The 20,469-nt window shown below is 49.3% G+C and overlaps 1 protein-coding gene across 1 annotated transcript in view; it reads right to left on the bottom strand.

The window, feature by feature from the left end:
* The window catches only part of Vwa5b1 (von Willebrand factor A domain containing 5B1), a 56,161-nt gene extending 40,916 nt beyond the window's left edge, over positions 1–15,245 (bottom strand). Inside the window, exon 1 of the mRNA XM_042688668.1 lies at positions 15,182–15,245. The gene's annotated coding sequence lies outside the window, so the exon portion shown is untranslated. The remainder of the gene's footprint in view (positions 1–15,181) is intronic.
* Between the last annotated feature and the right edge of the window lie 5,224 nt (positions 15,246–20,469).

Here is a 20,469-nt window from a genome sequence, read left to right as displayed (position 1 = left end):
ACTCAGATGAACAGTAAGCTTGGATTTAAGTTTCAGTACATTAGGAGGTGGAATCTTCCCAGGGCCCCTTGTCCAACCCAGGGAGTAACACTTGGATGATTTCTGGAAACAGAGTCTAGATTCACTCTTAGTGACCCACTCTGTACTGATTGAGAATAGCAGAACCTCTTAGGAAGGGTAAACTTCAAATGCCTTCATGCCTCTTTTTCCTCAATCCATCCAGCAACGATGAGCACCGACTATATGTCCAGGCCTGATTTAGCCACTGGGGATATGAAGATAAGGCACAGATCCATTCTCTAGGAGTTTATAATTTAGTAGCAGAGGAAAATTGGAAGCAAGAGAAGCTACAGTGATGATAGCTGGAATTTATCAGGCAATGGAAATGTGCCAGGCACATTTAATCCTTTGAGAACCTTGTGTTATTTTCCTGCAAGCAAGGGCAGGAAGGCCTTAAGAGAGATGTGTCTGGTTCTGAGTGTGAATTAGGGGTGTCTTAGCACTCATGGGCACTGTGGGTGCTTGTGTGGAACTTTCTCCTGGCACAGCCATTTCCTTCCTCCTTGCCCTTTCTTCATCTGGCCTCAGGGACAGAGGCAAAGCCACCAACATATCCCTAGGTCAGTGTAAGAGACCATAGCTTGGCTCTGGGGATGATGTCTGGTGTGAGTATGGCTTAGTGTTATCGGGGTAAATGTTATTATAGGTTAACCTTCTCTACCTCCTTCTCTACCTCCTTCCCAGACCTGCCACACAATTTGTCTTCCCAGGTCCTTGTCTCTTACTATTCTGAGTCTGGATATTGGTTGGAGAGGTGAGAAGAAAAGGAATTAAATAGGACTGGGGCTGGGGGGTAGGAGAAGAGGAGTGGAAGATGAACTTAAAGAGCCAGCTGAGCTGGGCACTGGTGCCTCATGCCTGTAATCCTAGCTACTCAGGAGGCTGAGATCTGAGGATCGCAGTTCAAAGCCAGCCTGGGCAGGAAAGTCCGAGAGACTTTTATCTCCAATAAACCACTAGAAAACTGAAAGCGGCGCTGTGGCTCAAGAGGTAGAGCACTTGCCTTGAGCTGAAGAACACAAGGGCAGTGCCCAAGCCCAGAGTTCAAGCCCCATGACTGACAAAAAAAAAAAGGAGGTGCCCTGAATTGGATCCCATTTCACATTTTCTGAGAGGCTCATAGAAAAATGGGGATGATTTGGGGGCAATGGGCTATGTCTCTTTGGTGTCATGTTGGTTTGGATGGGGACAAGAATTCTGCGTAGCTTCCTAGCGTGACTATTAAATACCAAGACTTTGTCTTGGTGGCCTAGAAGCCATGCTTCAAAAGTGACTGCTGCCTACCTGTCTGGGACATTATTTCTATATATACATGGCTCAACAAATATTTGTAAAGTAAAATGAATGAATCAATGAATGAATGAATGAATGTCATGTACTTGGGACTACTGTGTGGAGCAAGGCAAGTGTGAGCACAGAAACAAAAGAGACAGATAGTAAATAAAGCTGTCCATTCAGAATCTGACCCCTTCTTGTGGCCTCCACAGGGCAGCTCCGCAGCTCCATTGTTCCTCTACAGTCTGTTCTCAGTGGGGCAGCCAGAGCCATGCTTTGAAGATCTGGTCACGTGACCCCAAGGCTCAAATCCCCTGATGTTGAGTGGCTTTCCCCTCTGACCTTCCTCTTGATGTGTTGACCCTAGCCTGGGCCCCTCAGGCCTTTTGCACTGGCAATGCTCACTCCTGGGAATGCTCTTTCCCCTAGATCTTCACATGGCTCCTTCCCCCTATCAAGTCTTTGTTCAAATGGCACCTCCTCCCAGAGCTTGCCTTTAATACCTTCGGTCATCTTGCAACCCCTTCCCCTACATTGCTCCCCTTCACCTGCTCCACTTGCATTGCTTTCTGAAGCCCATGTTACCAACATTACATATACATATTTATCACGCTTGTCCCTTGTCATTGGCCTCCTGTCTACAGGGCAGAGACGGGGCCCGAGTTTCTCACTGATGAATCTCAAGCACCTTCACCTATGCTTGTTCTGATGTGGATCCATTTTTTGTTGTGTGAAAGAACCCAATGCCGCTCCCAGTGCCAAGCTGTTTCTGCATTTCCCCCATTGGTGCATCTGAGGGAGAGATACGGGGGTGTGGGGAGTAGGGGTGGGGGTGGGAGGGGGCATGCCTTGGGAATGTCTTAGAGAGAGACTATGGATATGGAAGTCACTAGATTGGTCATTCCAGCATTTGCCAGTCAGGTCTTCCTTCCCCACCTGCACACAGGTCCCACCCTTGTTGTAGCAGACACCAGCCTACAGGGATGTATTGTCTTTCCTGCCCTGGCTATTGTTTGTGTTGCTGGTTCTGTGAGGCTCCTTAGAGTCTCCGCATCCTGATCTGGGCACCTGCTCCTGATCCCTTCTCCGGAAGGGCTGTGGAGTCCTTGTTGCTGCTAGAGTCTGGGGGAGGAAGGGGTGCCCTCTGCTTCCTGTTGCTCATATTCTCCTGAAAAGCCCTTTAACTTGAGTCCCCAGGGGCTTTCGATCATCCTCCTCTGCACGGATTGGCATCGCCAAGGTTCTGATCGTACCTTCCTCTTAGTGAATAATTGGCCCCTGGATCTCGAGTCCCTCTGTTCCCAAGTCCTGCCAGCATCCTGGTGCTGTCTGTATGCCTGGGACAGGGCTTGCTGGTGCCTGTTTCTTCATTCTAGCTGGTCCTTCATTTCCTCTCTCATGCCTTCAACTTTACACCCCAGCCATGACAGCTGCATCTCAAAGCCACTCACTTGCTTTTAAAGCCACAACCTCTCACCACTCCCTAGTCTTCTCTGTGTTTTTCTTTAGCACTGATACCTGCACCCTGTCATAGTATATATTGCATATATATATAGTTTGATGGGTTTCCCCATCTCTCTAGAGTATAGTTCCAAAAGGGTGGAGATTTTTAGTTTGCTTGCCTGTCACTCCCTGATAGGCACTTTAGTAGGTACTCAATAAATATTTGCTGGATGTCTGAAACCCCACTCCAGATACTTTGCACATACAATTTTATAACCTGTCTCAGAGATAGGCACTCTTACGCTTTCACAGATAAAACACCAAGGCTCAGAGAGGTGAGGGAACTTTTCCAGGATCACAGAGCCAGTAAGTGGTGGGGCAGGGAATTGAACTCTTATGCAGCAGGACTATAGAGCCTATGTGTTTAACCACAAGGCTGCACTGCCTTCTGTAGTAGGCTTTCCTACAAGCCCTGGTGGTTCTGGTGAAATCCTCCCTTCTCTACCTCCAGTTTGCTTCCTTGTTGTCTCCCAGACTGTCCTTGCCATCTCCTAGCTGTTTTCCACTTAGTCCTGTCACCACACACACGTATGTGCACACTCACACTCTCATGCATGCACACGCATTTCACCTGAGCGAGCTTCCATTGATTTTGCCCAATGGGGCCAGTCAAACTCCTTACACTGCATTCAAGGCTCCCCCATTGGGTGCCCATGTCCGTTGTCCAGTGTCACCTGCCATGTCCTGCGTGTTCACTTGCCTCCAAATGCTCCGATCTCATCGTGCTCCACACAGGACAGATTCTTTCCCACCATGAAGCCTTTTCTGAGTGATGTTGCCTATTCCCCTACCTTTCACAGTCCTAGATATGTCATGGAAGGCCTAACTCTGCTACTCCGTCCCCCATGAAGCCTTCCTGCCACTCCTATCCTCTGGATGCAGCCTCCTCTGGGCTCCTATAGCCTGTAGGCCCTTGTCTATCACACCTGCATCCCCCGATGCCATGATCACCCACTTGAAATGTCTCCCCAAAGGGCTGTGAGTTCTGTGAGAGCACCATGTAGGACTCTGTCTCTTTCCCAGATTCCAGAACAAAGCAGGAACTCTAAAAGAGGCTCCTGCCAGGTCCTCATTGCTGGTGTTCACATCTACCCCTACTTTGCAGGTTTAGAGCAAAGTCAGGCCCAGTGTTCCAGCCCCACCTCCAAAGTTTGTTTCCTCCCTCCCAAGAGCTTGGCAGGCCTTGCTGAGCATGGGGAGGAGGTGGAGTATGACGGGGAGCAGCAGGGAGAGGCCTGTGCCCTCTGTTGGGCAAGTCTGGGCTCACCTGCTGTCCATTCACCTCATGCTAGGGCTCCGTGTCCTTCTCACCATCTTGGATCCCTCTAAGAGCTTTCTTTCATGGCCCATGGAGCTCAAGTCCTGATCACAGAGCAGTTTCAACACTCCCTTTTGGGCTCAGATAGTCTGATTGTTCTAAGCTTCTAGAATTCTGGGGCTCTTACATTCTAATGTCCTTCCTCTAGGCCTCCCTACCAGGCCTACATCCAGCCAGTGCAGGTGACAAATCCATGCTTCACCTCCCCCCAAACTCCTCATCATGCTTATCCCATGCTCTGGCTGCTCAGGACCTCCTGCTGTTCCTCCACATTCTTCTGCTGCAGCAGCCTGACCTAGAGTGCTGCCCCACTTGTTCCCCAGGGCCTCTTCACATCCCCCAAGGCCCAGCTCAGAGCCTGCTCCCCCACCCCTCCGGCCTTTCCCATGAAGCCTTCTCAAGGTTCTGTACTCCAGAAGGCTGGCCCCTCCCCCACTGTCAGGACTAGAACCCCTCATTCCATGTGTCATTAGCCATGTGCTCTGTGGGCGATCACAAGATGTGTATGAAGTACTTACGATGTGCTAGGCCCAGGCGATAGCAGATGACATTATGGATAATTGCTGCTCTCAGACCTTGAAGCCTAGTTCCTACCTGCCCAACCAAGTGCTCTAAGCACCCAAAATTCAAGGCAAGAACTTGTCTGACTCTGCAATGTCAGGCTTATAATTGATATTCAATAGTAAATGCATGCCTAGAATGTGGGAGACTTTGGCTTCAGTCTCTAATACAACAACAACAACAACAAAACAGAGACACACAAGAAAAAGCCAGGTATAGTGACTCCAATCCACTGTAATCCTAGCTACTTAGGAGGTAGAGATAAGAGGATCACGGTTTGAAGCCAGCTTGGACAAAAAGGTTGTGAAATTGTCATTTCAAAGAACAAACTGGTTCACACCTGAAATACTGGCTATGTGGGAAGCAGAGGTAGGATCTCAGTTTTAGGCCATCCAGGGCAAAAAAGCAAGAGAGTCTACCTGAAAAATAACACCAACAAACAAACAATGAATAAGCCAGGTATGTTGGGTCACCCCTATAATCCCTGGACTAGGGAGGTTGTAGCAGGATAGCACAGACTAGAGAAGGAGACCCTGTTTTGAAAACACACAAGCAAACAAAAATGATGAATGGATGTTCTTGTGCTCATTGTGTTGAATGAAGCCTTGGCTAAGGGTCCATTTAAAGAACCTAATGCCAGGGACCTCCCTCTATTGTGGTTCAAAGCCCACTGGTTCCATCCCAGAGGCAGCTGTGGACTCCTTTGGTGGTGGGGTGGGAGAAGAGTCAGGACAGAAAATGCTCAAGGTTCTCAGTGCTTCCTGTCCCCACATTTCCTGAGAGCTTGGAGTCCAGCCAGTGCCAGTGTCCAGAACTGTCAGCCCCAGGAAAGGCTGGGGCCACAGTTTCTAGCTAAAAGGCTACAACTGACCTGCTGAAGAGGGAGAGAGAGAGACAGACAGACAGAGAGAGAGAGACAGAGACAGACAGACGAGAGAGACAGAGACAGAGAGAGACTCTTCAACAGGGGCCTTTTGGAAGGTTTTGGCCCCAATTCTTGTTTGTAAGATCTGGAAACTCTTACACAGAAACAGTGCCGGGTGGCAAGTGGATGGATACTGGAGTCTCTGCCTGTGAAGATCCTTCAGAAAGGAGCTCATGGTGCTAGGAAGGTTGGATGGTATTTGCGCAAACTCAGTGTATACCATCTTTTCAGGGGCATCTTTGAAGGAGAACTTAAATCACTGAGCTGTTAGCAACCCCACTGAAAGGCACTAAAATGGACCCCCCCCCTTGGGGAAGGGGAAGGTGTCATCCTTGCCTGACTTACGGCCTATACCTATCTGGCTTCATAGGAGTTCATGGGATGACAGAGAAGGAGGGCTATTCTGGAACATTCTCTACAGCTACCTTCTTACACTGGGGTGATCCTTGATGTATACCTTCCCCTTAAGCTCCTCCACATGGGCAAGTGACAGACAAGGGGTTTAATTTCTACTCCCTGAATCTTTTGCTTCCATGCCCAATGTGTCCCCACTGGGGACTCATTTTTCACTTGTGTATAATGGAAGGCAGTGGCTTTTCTGTGGAAAGGAGGGGCTTCATGAAGCACTTGCACCCAGCTTCTGGCCCTCAGGAATGGTTGGAGATTGTTAGTTACCCCTTCTCTTTGGGGTATCCTCCTGGGCTTTTCCCCCTGCCCACTTACACTGTATCTGGGTACCTGAAGTTTTTTGCTGTGGCCATCCACTGTCCTCAGCTTTGCATCCCAGCATCCCAGGCTCTGGGATGGGTTCATTGCCTTAGCTTTCCTCTGAGGCCCTGGATCAGCTGGTGCCAAGCTGCGAAGCCCCCCCTATCCCCACCACCAGGCTGTTCCTTCCTATGGCACAGAGTGGCTATGTGGGTGTCTGAGGCCACTGGACAGGGGATGAAGGTTCCCTGACTGTCAGCTCTGCTGGCTGCTCCACATAGTCCTCAGGCTGTGACCCAACTATCATGCCCATGCTTAGGATTCCGCACCCAGCACAATGGGGGAGGGAGATACAAGGATGATACCAACCATCTAATAATCAGAGGTGTCAAAGCCCAAGGTTAGATCCTATCTCTTTCCCTAAATCAACAATCTGGGGACTGAGGAAGCAGCTAGTCACTGTTCACTACACTATGTCCCTATGCCCCATCCACTTGAAGGGGGTTTCCTCAGTGGAGAACTAGCCATTATCTCATTCAGTTCCAATAAGAACCTTTCAAGATGAATCATTTCCACTGTACAGGGGAGGAAAGCAAGACTTTGAAAGTGAAGTAGATCTCCAGGTCCTCCATTCAAGTGGGAAGAGAGCTGGGATTCGACTCGAAGTACCCTGCTTGTGGATTGTGTCTCTCTATTGTTTATACCCACAGCCAGTTATGCACCTGCAGTGGGCTCAGTCTTATGTCAGGTGAGTCCCCTGAACGCTGGGCAAGCCCCACGCTTCCACATCCCCTGGCTCCTGTCCTCCTGATCTTCCTGGCAGGATGAGGGACAGAATGAGAGCAGGGCAAATGGCAGATCCACACCATTGCTCTCCCTCTTGCTGAGTCAGCATGCGGGAGGCGGCCTCTGCTGGGAGACGGTCTGAATGAAGAGGGGAAAGGAACAGAGTGGATACACAGAGGGCTCAGAATGGATCTGCAAAAGAACCTTGATGAGGTCTGCAGTGTCCCCTGGCATGAGGGGCTGAGGATTCATTCCAAATGAGAGCTGACGAGAGAAACTGCCTTTAGGATGCTGAGTTTCCTGCTCCCAACCAAATTTAAAGAGAGGCCATCAGGGGATTAGAGGCTTCTGACGCTTTGAACAGAGTCAGTCTTTGAATGAGGCAATGTGCTAAGCAATTTATGAGGATTATCAAACTTGAGTCCTCAGGACCCTACCAGGGCAAGGTTATCTATTGACTTAGCTATTTAGTGGGACTGGGCATTGAACCCAGGGCCCCAAGCACACTAGACAAGTACTTACCACCTGGGCCACAAACCCACCTCTTTCCTTCTTATTTTTTGACATAAGATCTCACTTTAGTTTCAAGCTGGTGATCTTCCTGCCTCCACCTCCCAAATAGCTAGTATTACAGGCACATGCTATCATGACCAGCTAGTGAACATTTCGTTGTTTCGTTTCATTTTACAGGCAATCTAAGTGACCAATTGAGTGGTTAAGAAACCTACCCAAGGTCAGAAAGCTAGTGATGGTCTGGGAATTGAACCCTGGCAAAAGTCATTCTGGTGCCTGTGCATTTGCCATATGCCACAGCAAAATCCAGAGCAACTGTATCTCTTATCCACGGGAGCAACAGGGAAGGACGGCTCTCTTGAAAAACTTGTCCCAGGTACAAGTTGGGGATCATCAGCAACAGAGACTAAGCCAAACAGGGATTAGCTGGCAGGTGAGGAGGCAGCATCTGAGGCCTCCATTGAGCTCTGACTCTGGTGTCCCAATAAGATTGAGTCTGAGGCCAGATTTCACATGGACTACTGGTCCCTGCCTTCACCTGACCCAGCCTCTGTTTTCTGATCCATGAGAAAGATGCTGCCAAATAGCACCATTAGGTTGAAATGTAGCTAGGTGAGGGGACATGTCACACACAATGCCTGGCTGGCAGGTGGTTTGTCCTGGAAAGGGGGAGATGAGAGGAAGAGGCAGAGCTTGACCAAGTCCTGATCCCCTAAAGCTTGTGGGAAATCTCTTAGAAATGGGATATCTTAGAAAAGTTGTCAGTGGTTGGAAAGATGGAACACAATAGAAATAAATAAACATTGTGAGCAGGTCTTAGACACAGCCCCTGACCAGTTAGTGCTTTCAGATTCACTGGAAGTGATCAAAGTAATCTGAAACAAGAATACAAATCACACATGCATGCGTGTGTGCGTGAGTGCATATGTGTGTGTGTGTGTGTGTGTGTTAGTATTGGGGCTTGAACTCAGGACCCGGGCACCGTCCCTTATCTTTTTTTGTACCACCACTTGAGTCACAGCTTCACGTCCAGCTTTTTGCTGGCAAACTAAAGAGTCTCACAGACTGACCTACCAAGGCTGGCTTCAAAGTGTGATCCTCAGATCTCAACCACCTACGTAGCTAGGATTACAGCCATGAGCTATTGGTGCACAGCTTACAAAGCAACTTATAATCAAAAATTGACATCTACGGGAAGGAGCATCCCTATTGCATCCCTACTGTGTAGGATCCCAAGGCTGAGGCTCAGATGGGAAGCAACGCAAGAGCAGAGCTTTGTCTCTTAAAGCTAAGTTGGGCTTGAGAAAGGCAGAGGCTGATTCTGCTAGGCATAGGAGAGCTGATCAGAGCTGAGTGTTAGTGGCTAGGTTTGGGCATTAAAAACCTTGAAGAGTCTCCATTCAGGATGACTTTCTGCCCTGCTTCCTGTTCATGTTCTAATACAAGTGTTGAGGCCCCTCAGCGCTGGAAGAAATCTGCCTGTGATCTCCATGCTGTTGGATAGATCTTCCAGACTCTTTCTTCCTCTGGGCACTAAGAAGGTGGTATGTCCTACTCCCTGAAGGCCTGATGGGCATTTTGCTTCAGCTGATGAAATGTGTGGGAATGAAATGCATCACTTCCTGTTGGAAGCCTTAAAAGCCAGTGTGTGATTGGCCATGTTCTGTTTCCTGCCACTATGATCATGGCAGCACTTACCCATGAGGAGCCTCTGCTAATCTGAATCTAAGAGTGATGATATTTAGTGATGACAGGCACCACCTGCTTTGGATTTGCAACAGGAGCAGGATATTAAAATGGTGCTTCTTGGTCCTGCAGCATAAACAAACCTGCCTAGAGATGCTGTAAATGTTTGGGCTCTGTTCTGGGAAGGGAGGGAGAGGTTGGAGCAAGGGAAGATTGGACAGTGGATCTGCTAGAATACAGCTTTCATGAAAGCTGAGATTTTTGTGGATTTTAGTGAGTACTCAGTACTCAGGACAGTGGACTGTCCATAAATAGGTGCTCATTAAATGCTGAATAAATGAATGGATGAGATGAGGCAGGCAATACAGGAACAAGAGAACTAAAGGACTAAATGCATGGTTCTGGAAGAGTTTTCGAGCCATTGACACATTCATTCATACCCTACAAATGTTAAACACTGACTAGATAGAGCAAATCCACTTCAAATAAGGACCAAGTTTTCATATGAAATGGTTCCAAAAAGGTTTTCAATTGGGCTTTTTGTTTTGAAAAATGAAACTATATATATATATATATATATATATATATATATATATGAGATCTTATCTTGGATCAGAACAAGATGATAATTACAACCATATGTTAAAAATTTCAATGTACAAAGAACAAAAGATTGGGTGTATGATGGCATGCTATGAGGTTTCATTTCATACTTCACTGCCACAGCATGATTTCCTACCATAAATTCATAGTCATTGGTTTCTTCTTCTCTGCCATCGTTGGCCTAACTTCTGGGTTCTTATTTGCCTATGACCTTTCATGAGACATGAAGAGCTCTGTGACTTTCCTCTCCATTGGCCTCATCAAATTCTGGAGCTTTCTCAGGATTTGAGCCACTTCTTGGCTTTGTGTGGTTAGCTGCTCACTCTGCACAGCAACCACAGAGGAATCCATGGATGTGGATGTTGAGTGAGGGGCAGAGATTGACAGTGGCTGTGAGCAAGGGTAGATGTTATTATCCAGGGACCACTTTTTTTTGAATAATGAGGATAGAACTTAGTCCCTTGCACTTGCTAGGCAAACATTCTGCCACTTGAGTCACACTCCCAGACCTTTTTGCTTCAGGTTATTTTTCAGACAGGGTCTCACACTTTTGCCCATACAGATCTCTGACCATAGTTTTCCTACCTTCTCCCAAGTAGCTAGAATTCCAGGCATGGAATATCACTGTCTGGCCCCAGGGACCATTTCAAAATGTGACCAATTCATACATAGTCTTCTATTATGATAACTTAAAAACAAGCACATCGGAACCCACAACACATCTGTGCAGTCTCCTGCATGGGGTGTGAACAAGGGACAGACAAGACAATGGCAAACCAAGTAAACGCATCCCTGCCCTGCAGCTGCTTTCGCCTGTAGCCCCATCCAAGGCTGTGTTCCAGTTCCCCTGTGCCCCTGTGCCCCTGTGCCTGTCACTATCTCCAGAGTGATCCATAGAAGGCATGTCTCAGCCCAACAGTCTGAACCCAGTGTGGTGACAGGGAGGAGGGATTGTCTTTTTCGTGAGACCCCTGGAACTCTCAGGAGCCTTCATAGCTCATCACTGAGGAAAGGGTACTCAGATTGGAGATAGGATGGGGATCGCTCCAGAGTCCTCCAGATCTCAGTAAGGATTCAGGAAGTGAAGTTGCAATCTCTCAGGTTTCCTGGTGGCCCGATTACTTCCCTCTTCAGGACTGTCAGTGTCTTTCATGGAAGGCCCATTCTTTTCTGACAAATTCAGCTCCCTGGCGATCACCGCATCCATCTTTTGCAGCCTGACCTCATCTTACCCTCTCATTCTTACCATTCTTACTATGGTTTACCCCAGGCAAAGCTTTCCCTGTTGGGAACTGCTCCTCAACCCAGAACACTGCCAGCCATGTTTCTAAACCTTCCTGCCAAGCTCTTTCAAGACCCAGCTTCTCCATGAAGCCTATCTACAGCTTCCTCTGAGCTCTTGAGGGCAGAGCTTCACTCAGCTGGACTCTGTGCTAATATTTGGCATCTAGGGGTGGTCCTAACATCTCCTCTATCTGTGGTATAAAGCCTCTTCTTGTTTCTAATTCTTTCCTTGCTCAAGAAGTACAGTGTCAAACTGTCACACCCATCTCTAGCTTCCTTCTGGGTGAAATGACTCTGCCATTTGCATCTTGTTCTCCAAGATTCCTTTTCATCGTGTGTGTGTGTGTGTGTGTGTGTGTGTGTGTGTGTGTGTGTGTGTGTGTGTGTGTGTGTGTGTGTTGTGAATACCAGTAATGAGGCTCAAACACAGGGCCTGGGAGATGTACCTTAGCTTTTGTACTCTACCACTTGAGCAGAACTCCACCTCTGGCTTTTGGGTGGTTAATTGGAAATATGAGTTTTATGGACTTTCTTGCCTGGGCTGCATTTGAACCATGATCCTCAGATCTCGGCCTCCTGAATACCTAGGATTGTAGACATGAGCCTGGTTCCTGGTTCTAATCCTCACTGTGAAGTGGTAAGGGCCTGGTGCAGGCAGGTGCTGGTCCTTTATCTAGCTGCCCCTTCTGTCACCTTTTCAAGCTCATCTTCAGGGCTAGGACTACAGTGGGCAGAAATCCTTCATGCTTCCGTCTCAGGCCTTTGTCCTCTGCCTCCTGTCTCCTCACAGTGGTCTATACTCGATGCCTAGGCAGCTGTACTTCTACTCAGGAGGCTGATATCTGAGGTTCAATGTTCAAAGCCAGTCTGGACAGGAAAGTCTATAAGACTCTTATCTTCAAAAAAGCCAGAAGCCATGGTGCTGTGACTCAAATGATAGAGCACCAGCCTTGAGCAAAGAGATAAGAGATAAAGCTCAGGCTCTGAGTTCAAGTTCCAGTACTGGCACAAAAACAAACAAATCTCAGATCCAAGCACACTCTCCTTTGAAACCAGTTGACATAAGCTTGGAAATGGATTACTGGCCTTCCCCCCTTCCCACCCTCAAGACCAAAGACTGGAAAATATTAACCCAATACATAGCTCAGAGCCTGACATCAAATGATACCCAGCAAACAAATGACCTCCATCCTCTTCTCCTTTTCTACTATCATCTGTCTGTTCATTCCCACTGACTGATTCAACATGAGTTGACTGAGACCCCCTTCCCCTACCCCATGCTCACACCCAACACCCAGACACACATGACACCCTTCCTGGCTCCCCCAGTTCCATCCCTACAGCCACATCACCATACTAACGCTTCTTCTTCGGGAAGTCTTCTTAGCTCTTCACTGGGCTCCCCTGACCCTGGTCCTTTCTTCCTAAGGAACCCAGAGGTTTCATGTGTCAGTCATGATGCTGGGCAAGTAAGTGTCCCAGGGGAGCCAAGGCAAGGACATGTTCCCCCAAGGGTTTCCATGAGGAAGCGGGTAGGGTGACCAGGCTGGTGGGTCGCTGTGAGCTGGAGCCATCCTTAGTCTACTGACCCCACCAGGTCCTCTTTATCTCCCAGAAGGTCTATTGCCCCTCGGCTTGGCCTGGCCTAGGTCCCCTTCCCAGCAGAGATGGAACAGAGACGGGTGTGAGATCAGCCTGGCCTTGGTTCCTGGAGTCTGTGTAGTGAGAAGTGATTGCCAGGGAGGAACCGAGACACACCCAGTGACCTGCAAAGAGGACATTCTGGACCTGAGCCTGGGTGGGACCCCAGGGCCACCAGGGTCTCTTCCCTACAGGTTCCCTTTTCCCATGCAGTTGGCCTGGCCCAGAGCCACCATCATCATCATTTGCCAGCTAGCGAGTGTAGGGGATAAAGAAGAACAGCAATGGGACAAGAAGGGACAGAGATTCCTCCCTCTGGGCTGTGGGGGGGAGGGGGAGAGGGTGGCTAGATTAGTTAAGGGCAGGCAGAGGGAATCAAAATGGGAATCTAAGCCTCTCCAACCAGTGTATCTGTGCCATGGGCCTGGCAGTATCACTGTCTGCCCCCACTCCCACTCCCCCAGGCCCAGCAACTTGACTAACAGCCTGGTGGCCAAAGGTTGCAGGAACCTTTCGAGAGCTTCCCTGGCCCAGACCTGGGGCTAGTTGTCCTCCTATTTGAGAGGCCCTGACTTTCCCAACTCCTGAAACGAGAGCTGGGGGATGGCGTTCAGAGCCCCAGTCACCCTCAGGCCAGGAATATCGGCCCACCTCACACAGAGAAGCAAGAGGGTCTGCAGCCCACCCACAAGGCTCCAGAGCCCACCTCCCTTAGGTCCTAGAGTACCACCTGGGATGGATTAGAAATAGCCAAAGCACTGCCTGGAGAGGGATGCTCATGAGGTCATGTGACAAGGGCCCTGGAGTCACGTGTCAGGCCTTGGGCTTTTGCCCAGAGATCGCTGCATATGCACACGCCTGCGTATACATACACACATGTTTGCACACACATTCTTAAGTCCCTCTATACCAGCAGGTGTAGTGCATCCCATACATGCCAACCCCCAACATGCAAAGGTGCTTATCTATACACCCCAGAGTCCCCTTTCCAGCTCAAGTAGCTCACTCCATAAAGGTCACCAGGTCCCTCCAGGGATTCCCCGCCCCCCTCCCAAACACATCTGCACAAGTGCCCCTGCACCCGCACAAGCTCTCATCCACACATGTCTCTGTCTCCCCCCTCCCCATCTCTCTCTATCTCTCTCACACACACATCTGGGCTCAGGCAACCACTGGAGCCTCATCCCCTTAAGTCCTCTGCAGTTCTCATAATCAATTTGAATTCAGACAGGTGGTCCCAGGAAATAGACTAATGTCCCAGCAGAGAAAGTGAGAAGGGGAGGAGGAGCAGAGAGGAGAGACAGAGACAGAGGAGAGAGAGAGAGAGAGAGAGAGAGAGAGAGAGAGAGAGAGAGAGAGAGAGAGGGAGAGAGAGAGGGAGAAGGAGAGGGAGAGGGAGAGGGAGAGAGGGAGAGAGAAACAGAGGAAAAGGAAGGTGCCTGTTGCTCTCGGCAGGGAGGAGGGGAGGCATGGTGGTTCTGCTCAGTCCCTGGCCCCCCCTCCCCCAGGTCTCCCAGCTTGGTCTGCAGCCTGGCTGCACTGGGACAATCCTGGGGCTGGCTGGCTGCTTGCCGCAGGAGACATTATGCTGGGACTTGTGGCTGGGGCTGTACGGTGTTACCAGACCCCACGCTGGGTCCCATGCCAACTCCCCCCACCAGTGACTCCCTCCCTCCAGCCCACCCTCGGACCCCTCTCTGTGCAGAGCCCCCTTACCTCGCAGGAGCCCAGGGACAGGGACTCGGGGCTCAGAGAAGAGTGCGTACTCAGCCAGTGGCTTTGAAGACTGTCACACTCCAGTCACCCAGAGGGCAATGCACCAGCCAGGCAGCTGGGGGTGGGCAGCCCACAGGGAGCCGGACCGCCCTGGGGCCCTAGAGATGATGGGGACTGGGAGATGGTGGGAGAAACAGGTGGCAGGGATAGGAGGGGTGGGAGGGGGGAGGAGAGCGGGGAGGAGGGAGGAGAGAGAGAGGAGAGAGACAGAGTCACGGAGGAGATGAGAGAGACACACAGATAACAGAGATGCCCAGAGAAGAAGGAAGCAGGGGGGAGAGAGAGAGAGAGAGAGAGAGAGCAAGAGAGAGCGCAACATGTGGTTTCCTGCTCTCACTTCTAATGCTGGGAGCTCCTGAACCCCCCTCCCCACGTAGTAAGCATACAGCATCCACACCCCACACTCAACACTGCTACTCACATACGCGCGCACTTTGCCAGACACTCCCCTTCCCCCCAATTCAAGCACACACCTTCCTGTAAGGGTGGCTCAGCACCAGCCCTTCCTCCTTACTCCCCCCTGAACCCCAAACAGCCCTTACCTTGGCCCAGAAAGCAACATGTGTCGATGCAAACACTCCTTCCACCTACTGCCTTAGCAGCCACCTCCCTGTGCCCAGAGCTCTTGGGGGGCACCCAGATTGGGCTCCAGTGTCCAAGCCCAGTGCCTGCTGCCAGCTTAATCAATGCCCACATTGCTGTGGCTGTTCAGGTGGCCTGCAGGAAGCATGGCCATTTGTTTTGTCAGAGCGTAACCATGACAATCACCCCATGCAGGCACGCACGCACCAGTGTGCTGCCTCCCCTCTCCCCTCCCTCCTCCTCCTGGGCACTGGCGGATGCCAGGCCAGTTAGCAGCCCTGGCTAACTTCAGCAGGAGCTGGTGAATACCAAGATTGACCTCAGCCCCTCCCCTGGGGAACATCTCTGCCTCCGACTGACTCCACGATGTCCCTGGGAATTGTCCCCTCCAGATCCCCTGTCCCCTCACAAGTCTGTTTTTTTGTTTGTTTGTTATTTATTTTTTGAGCCAAGTGATTCAAGCTGTCACTCTGTTTGCCCCCATGAGGCGGTGATGCAAAACCAGGCAGATGGCTTTGGGGACTGTGGTCCTCGGCATTTTGCCTAGGCCATGCCCACCCAGCCTTAGAGTCCTAAGCCATGGCTAGCTATCCCAGCCATCACCAATCCACAAGGGATATATTTCTAGGCTTTTAAAAAAGTGCAGTTCCCAAGAATATGGCCTTTAGGCTACAAAGTTGGTCAGTCTAGAGAGCCAGGGGCTTATCATTATTTAAAACAATAGCAACAACCTTTAGAAACCTGCAGCCAGGAGAAACCTTCATAAAACTTCAATGTGAATGCTGTCTAAAGTCAAGGGTCCTTCCAGAGTTGAGAAGACAAGCACCTCACTTCATCTTTGTTAAAAAAAACCCCAGAAAGGGGGATCTCTTCCAATTTTAATGAGAAATTGTGATTTGGAAAGGTGAGATGACCTGCCCAAGGCATAGGACTGTGAAATGGCAGAGTAGGGTTTTGAACCCTCACATCTGTTGGATTCCAGCACAAGCTTGCTCCGTGCTCTCCTATTGGCCTTTTTGAGTGGTCACTGTGCCAGGCACTGCACATAAGGTCTAGGAGAGGCATGTTCTCACTTGTTTTATACTAAACATGGGGAGAGAGATTCATTTCCTAAATGAACTCAGAGAGGTGACCAGTCCAAGTGGGGAAGAGTCAAGATTCAAACCTAGGTCTGTCTGTCTACTTCTCTACCCTGCCTCTTTCGCCACATACCAGGCTATGTCTAGAACAGGCCCTTGCCCCTTTTTAGACTCTCTGCAGCCTGAGGACACATTAGTGATGGTGGGTAGATGGGATGGAGCAGGGATGTCAGCCATGTGAAGGTCAGGGGCTCCCTCCTGGGATGACATGGCTTCACTCTACAAACCAGTGGTTCTATAGGGAGGCAGTCATACCTCAGGATTTCCAGATCATCCTTAGATAATGACCTGGAGCCCTGGGTCTTGTCCATCTTGACCAGCTAAGAGGAGAGGGTAGTCAGTGGGCCTAGACCATGGAAGCAACATGGAGTTATGAGAACAAAGCAGATTCCCATCATCACCCTAGTACCTTCAGAGAACAGTCAGGAGAGAGAGGATTGGGGGGGAGGGGTGGCTGCTGAGCAGAAGGGATGGAATGGGGTAGAGAATAAGGAAAGTTAGGTATGAGACAGGAACTTCTCAGATTTGTCTGCAGCCCCCCTGAGGGCCAACTAGGGAGTGAGATTTGCCTCCAGAGAGAAGAAAAACCACCCTTGGGTTTGGAGAATAGAAAGCTTTCCATGTCCTCTGAAGACTGGCCAAGGGACAAGGCTAAGTTTGGTTTGGTTTGGGTACTCAGCCATCATGAGCTGGTATGGAGCCGGTGTTTGGAGTGGGTGATAATGATCGGGACAGGGACTTTTGGGACTTTGGCAGTGGTGCGGGAGGGGGTGAGCCCCTCTGCACCTATGACCTAATTTCATCCTCTTGGCCCTCCAGTGGGTGGGGACTGGAGCTGAGAGGTGAAGAAGTTGACTCAGAGTCACAGCCAAGGAAGAGCAGTTCCTGGATTTAAATCTAACCCCTGCACCCCCTGAGTCCAGGGTCTTACAATAAGTGAACTCACAGTGACCAGAAATTTCTTTTCAGCTCAGTGGGTCTTGGTTTCTTGCAGGTAGAAGATTGGGGCTTAGGTGCTGGTGGCTCACATCTGTAATCCTAGCTACTCAGGAGGCTGAGATCTGAAGATTGTTCAAAGCCAGTGGGGGCAGGAAAGTCTATGAAACTCTTAACTCCAAGGAACCACCAAAAAGCCGGAAGTGGAACTGTAGATCAAATGGTAGAGTGTTAGCCTTTAGTGAAAGAGCTCAGGGACAGCGCTCAGGTCCTGAGTTCAAGTCCTAGTACCAACACCCAAAACAAACAAACACATACCATCCTCCAAATCCAAAAAACAAACAAACACACACCATCCTCCAAATCCAAAACCAAACCAAACCAACAAAACCACCCAGGGCTTAGAAACAGAGCCACTTTGAATCCTAAGCCCTAGCCCAGCCCAAAGCTCCCAGTACCCAACTCTTAGCCACTGACAAGTCTAAAATATCTGTCCCCTAGGAAGTGCTCCATTTGGGTTTCATGCACACTCCTTTCTGCTCAGCTACCTTGAGTCCAGAGTTTGCACTTCAGGCCCAAAGCCCTATGGGAGAACAGCACCTGCTTGCCTGGATGGCCATACACCAGGAAGAAGACCCAAGAGGTGGGTAGGGATGAGATCTTACACTTCAGGCTGGTGGAGAAGAGCCTGCAAGAGGCAGTGTTTCCCAGAATTGCCTCCTCTTGTGTGTTTCAAGATTTCCTTGTGTAGTGGGGGTCCTGTAGAAAATCTAACTGGGAGGCCCAAGTAATAGACACTTTATTCTTTAATAATTCTGGAGCCTGGAAGTCTGAAATCAAGGGATCCACAGGTATGTTCCCTCTGAAGCCTGCACCAATGAATCAATCCTTCCTTGTTTCTTGTCCCTTCCCTCCTTGTTTTCTGGGGCTTGGATGCTATCCCTCAACTCTTTAGCTCAAGGTGAGCTCTCTACCATGGCACCACCTCTGGTTTTCTGGTTGTTTATTGGAGATAAGAGTCTCACGCACTTTCCTGCCTGGGCTGGCTTTGAACCACAATCCTCAGATCTCAGCCTCCTGAGTAGCTAGGATTACAGGCGTGAGCCACCGGCACCTGGCTGCTGCCTCTTTTGCATGTGGTCATCTTGCTTCTGGTTTCTGTGCCTTTGACTCCCTTTCCTCTCTCTTAAAATGATGCAGATTGGAACCCCCTGCTGGGTCGGTCAGACTTCATCCTATCTGGATGACAGATGTCACAAGGCTCTGAGTTCAAGCTCCAGTCAAAATAGGGTCACATTTGCAGGGACCAGCAGGTAGGAATGGACATCCCCTTTGGGAAACAATTTAACCAGAACACCCATTCAGATGAAATAAAGAAGGACATGGGACAGGTGTGAGTTCAAGAAGCCAGGTTCCTGGACTTTTGGAAATTCAGAGAGGAAAAGAATACAAATGGCAGAGAAATAATGGTGGCTAAACGTGGGCTCTACTGCCAGACTGCTTGGGTTCAAATCCTAATGTGCCCATTTCCCTATGTGTCCTTGAAGAAATGACTTAACCTTTCTGTGCCTCTGTCTCCCCTCTGAATAGTGGTATCTTGAAGCATTGTTATGCTCATGAAATGAGTTAATAATTAAAACTAGTGGGGTACTAGGTGACACCATAAATGCTTGTTAAACAGCAGAGAAGAGAGGATTCCCAAAGACAGTCATGGATTCCTTCAGTGTACACACACACACACACACACACACACACACACACGCACGCACGCACGCACGCACACACCCTATGTTTGCAGGATTGGAAGCAGTGTACAACTGTTTCTGCCTACACAGAGGAAAACAAATCTTGGGAATGTGTAATCAACACAGGCTGAGTGGGAATGGAAAGTTGGTCTCCAGGGATGCCACCTGGGATGGGGTGGGGGGCAGGGTAAGGTGGGGCTGACAGGCAGCTGGGAAGGCCTGGAGGAGGGGGCTCTTCCCCAGAACATGTTGAGCAAGGTGTTTGTCTGCATGGACATTGTGCCAGAGATGACCCTGGTCTTGGGTGTAATTCTTAAAAAAACAAACAGATTTCTCTAAAAACTTATTTTATTATCTTTGAGTAGTTGCACACATGAGTTGCCATTTTACAAAGCACTATACGAACATAATGCATCTTGATCAGATGTCACCCCTTTCAACATTCTCCCCATCCCTACCCTACCTGCCCCTTTCCTTACTTAATTTTATAGGATATAGGTTGAATTCTTGATTGCATCTCCCTGCCCTGGTTACAGGCTTAATTCTTGAAGGAGGTTGTTTGGTTGAGGAAGGCAGAGGTAAAAGTGGGCCGTAGGGTACAGGTTCAAGTGTGGGGCAGCTCATCCTTAGTAAAATCAAAGATAAAAACAACCCTCTTGCCTCGTCAAGAACTCCTCTTGTCTCTTACTCTTCTGTTCTGATCCCTCATCTGAAGCAGGACATTGCATCAAAAATCCCAAATCTTCTTCCATACCCTTTGCCATGTGACTTGACAGACCTTTTTCTGAAGGAGAAAGAAATGTAGCTTCTGTGCTTTACCTTGGGTTTGGCCATATGATTTAGTCGATGGAAAGATTGGCCAATGGGAAATAACCAAAGGCTTCCAAAGTACTGGCTTGATCCAGCTTGCTTTCTTAATGCCTCTGACCTCTTTGGCCATAAAAGCATTGCCCAGATTGGCACCATGGTCCCAGGAGGAGGATGAAAGGTATCCAGAGCAGGACCAAACCACTCTAATTAAGACAGGCTGAGATCAGCCAACTGCAGGCACATGATCAAGTCCACTTCCGCCCAGCAGAGCCCAACCATCACTTTCCTGATCAGGAAATCTATACAAATAAGTAGTTGCTTTAAGTCACTGGCTTTAGATACGCAGGCGTTTCTAGCAATAACTAATGACCTGTTGTGGATAACCTTTGTAACTTTTACCTTCCTGATGTCTTTTGGGTCCATCTTCCTCGGTATCTCCTTGGTTCAGTTCTAGTTTTCTCCCTGTCTCCAGTCTCATGGAATCATTGGAATGGGTGCAATCTCTTAAGCTGTAACCAGGTCTTGGTAGTATCTGATGACCATAGTCTCTATTTATTCTTCCCCTTTCCTCAACCCAGCCGGCAACCTCCCAGTGGTTCTCCATGGCTTTCCATACAA

Source organism: Dipodomys spectabilis, unplaced genomic scaffold (genome assembly GCF_019054845.1).
Source record: "Dipodomys spectabilis isolate Male_0828 unplaced genomic scaffold, ASM1905484v1 ptg000118l, whole genome shotgun sequence".
Classification (NCBI taxonomy): domain Eukaryota; kingdom Metazoa; phylum Chordata; class Mammalia; order Rodentia; family Heteromyidae; genus Dipodomys; species Dipodomys spectabilis.
The sequence above is the reverse complement of the archived record's forward strand: the minus strand, read 5'-3'. Positions and strand labels throughout refer to the sequence as shown.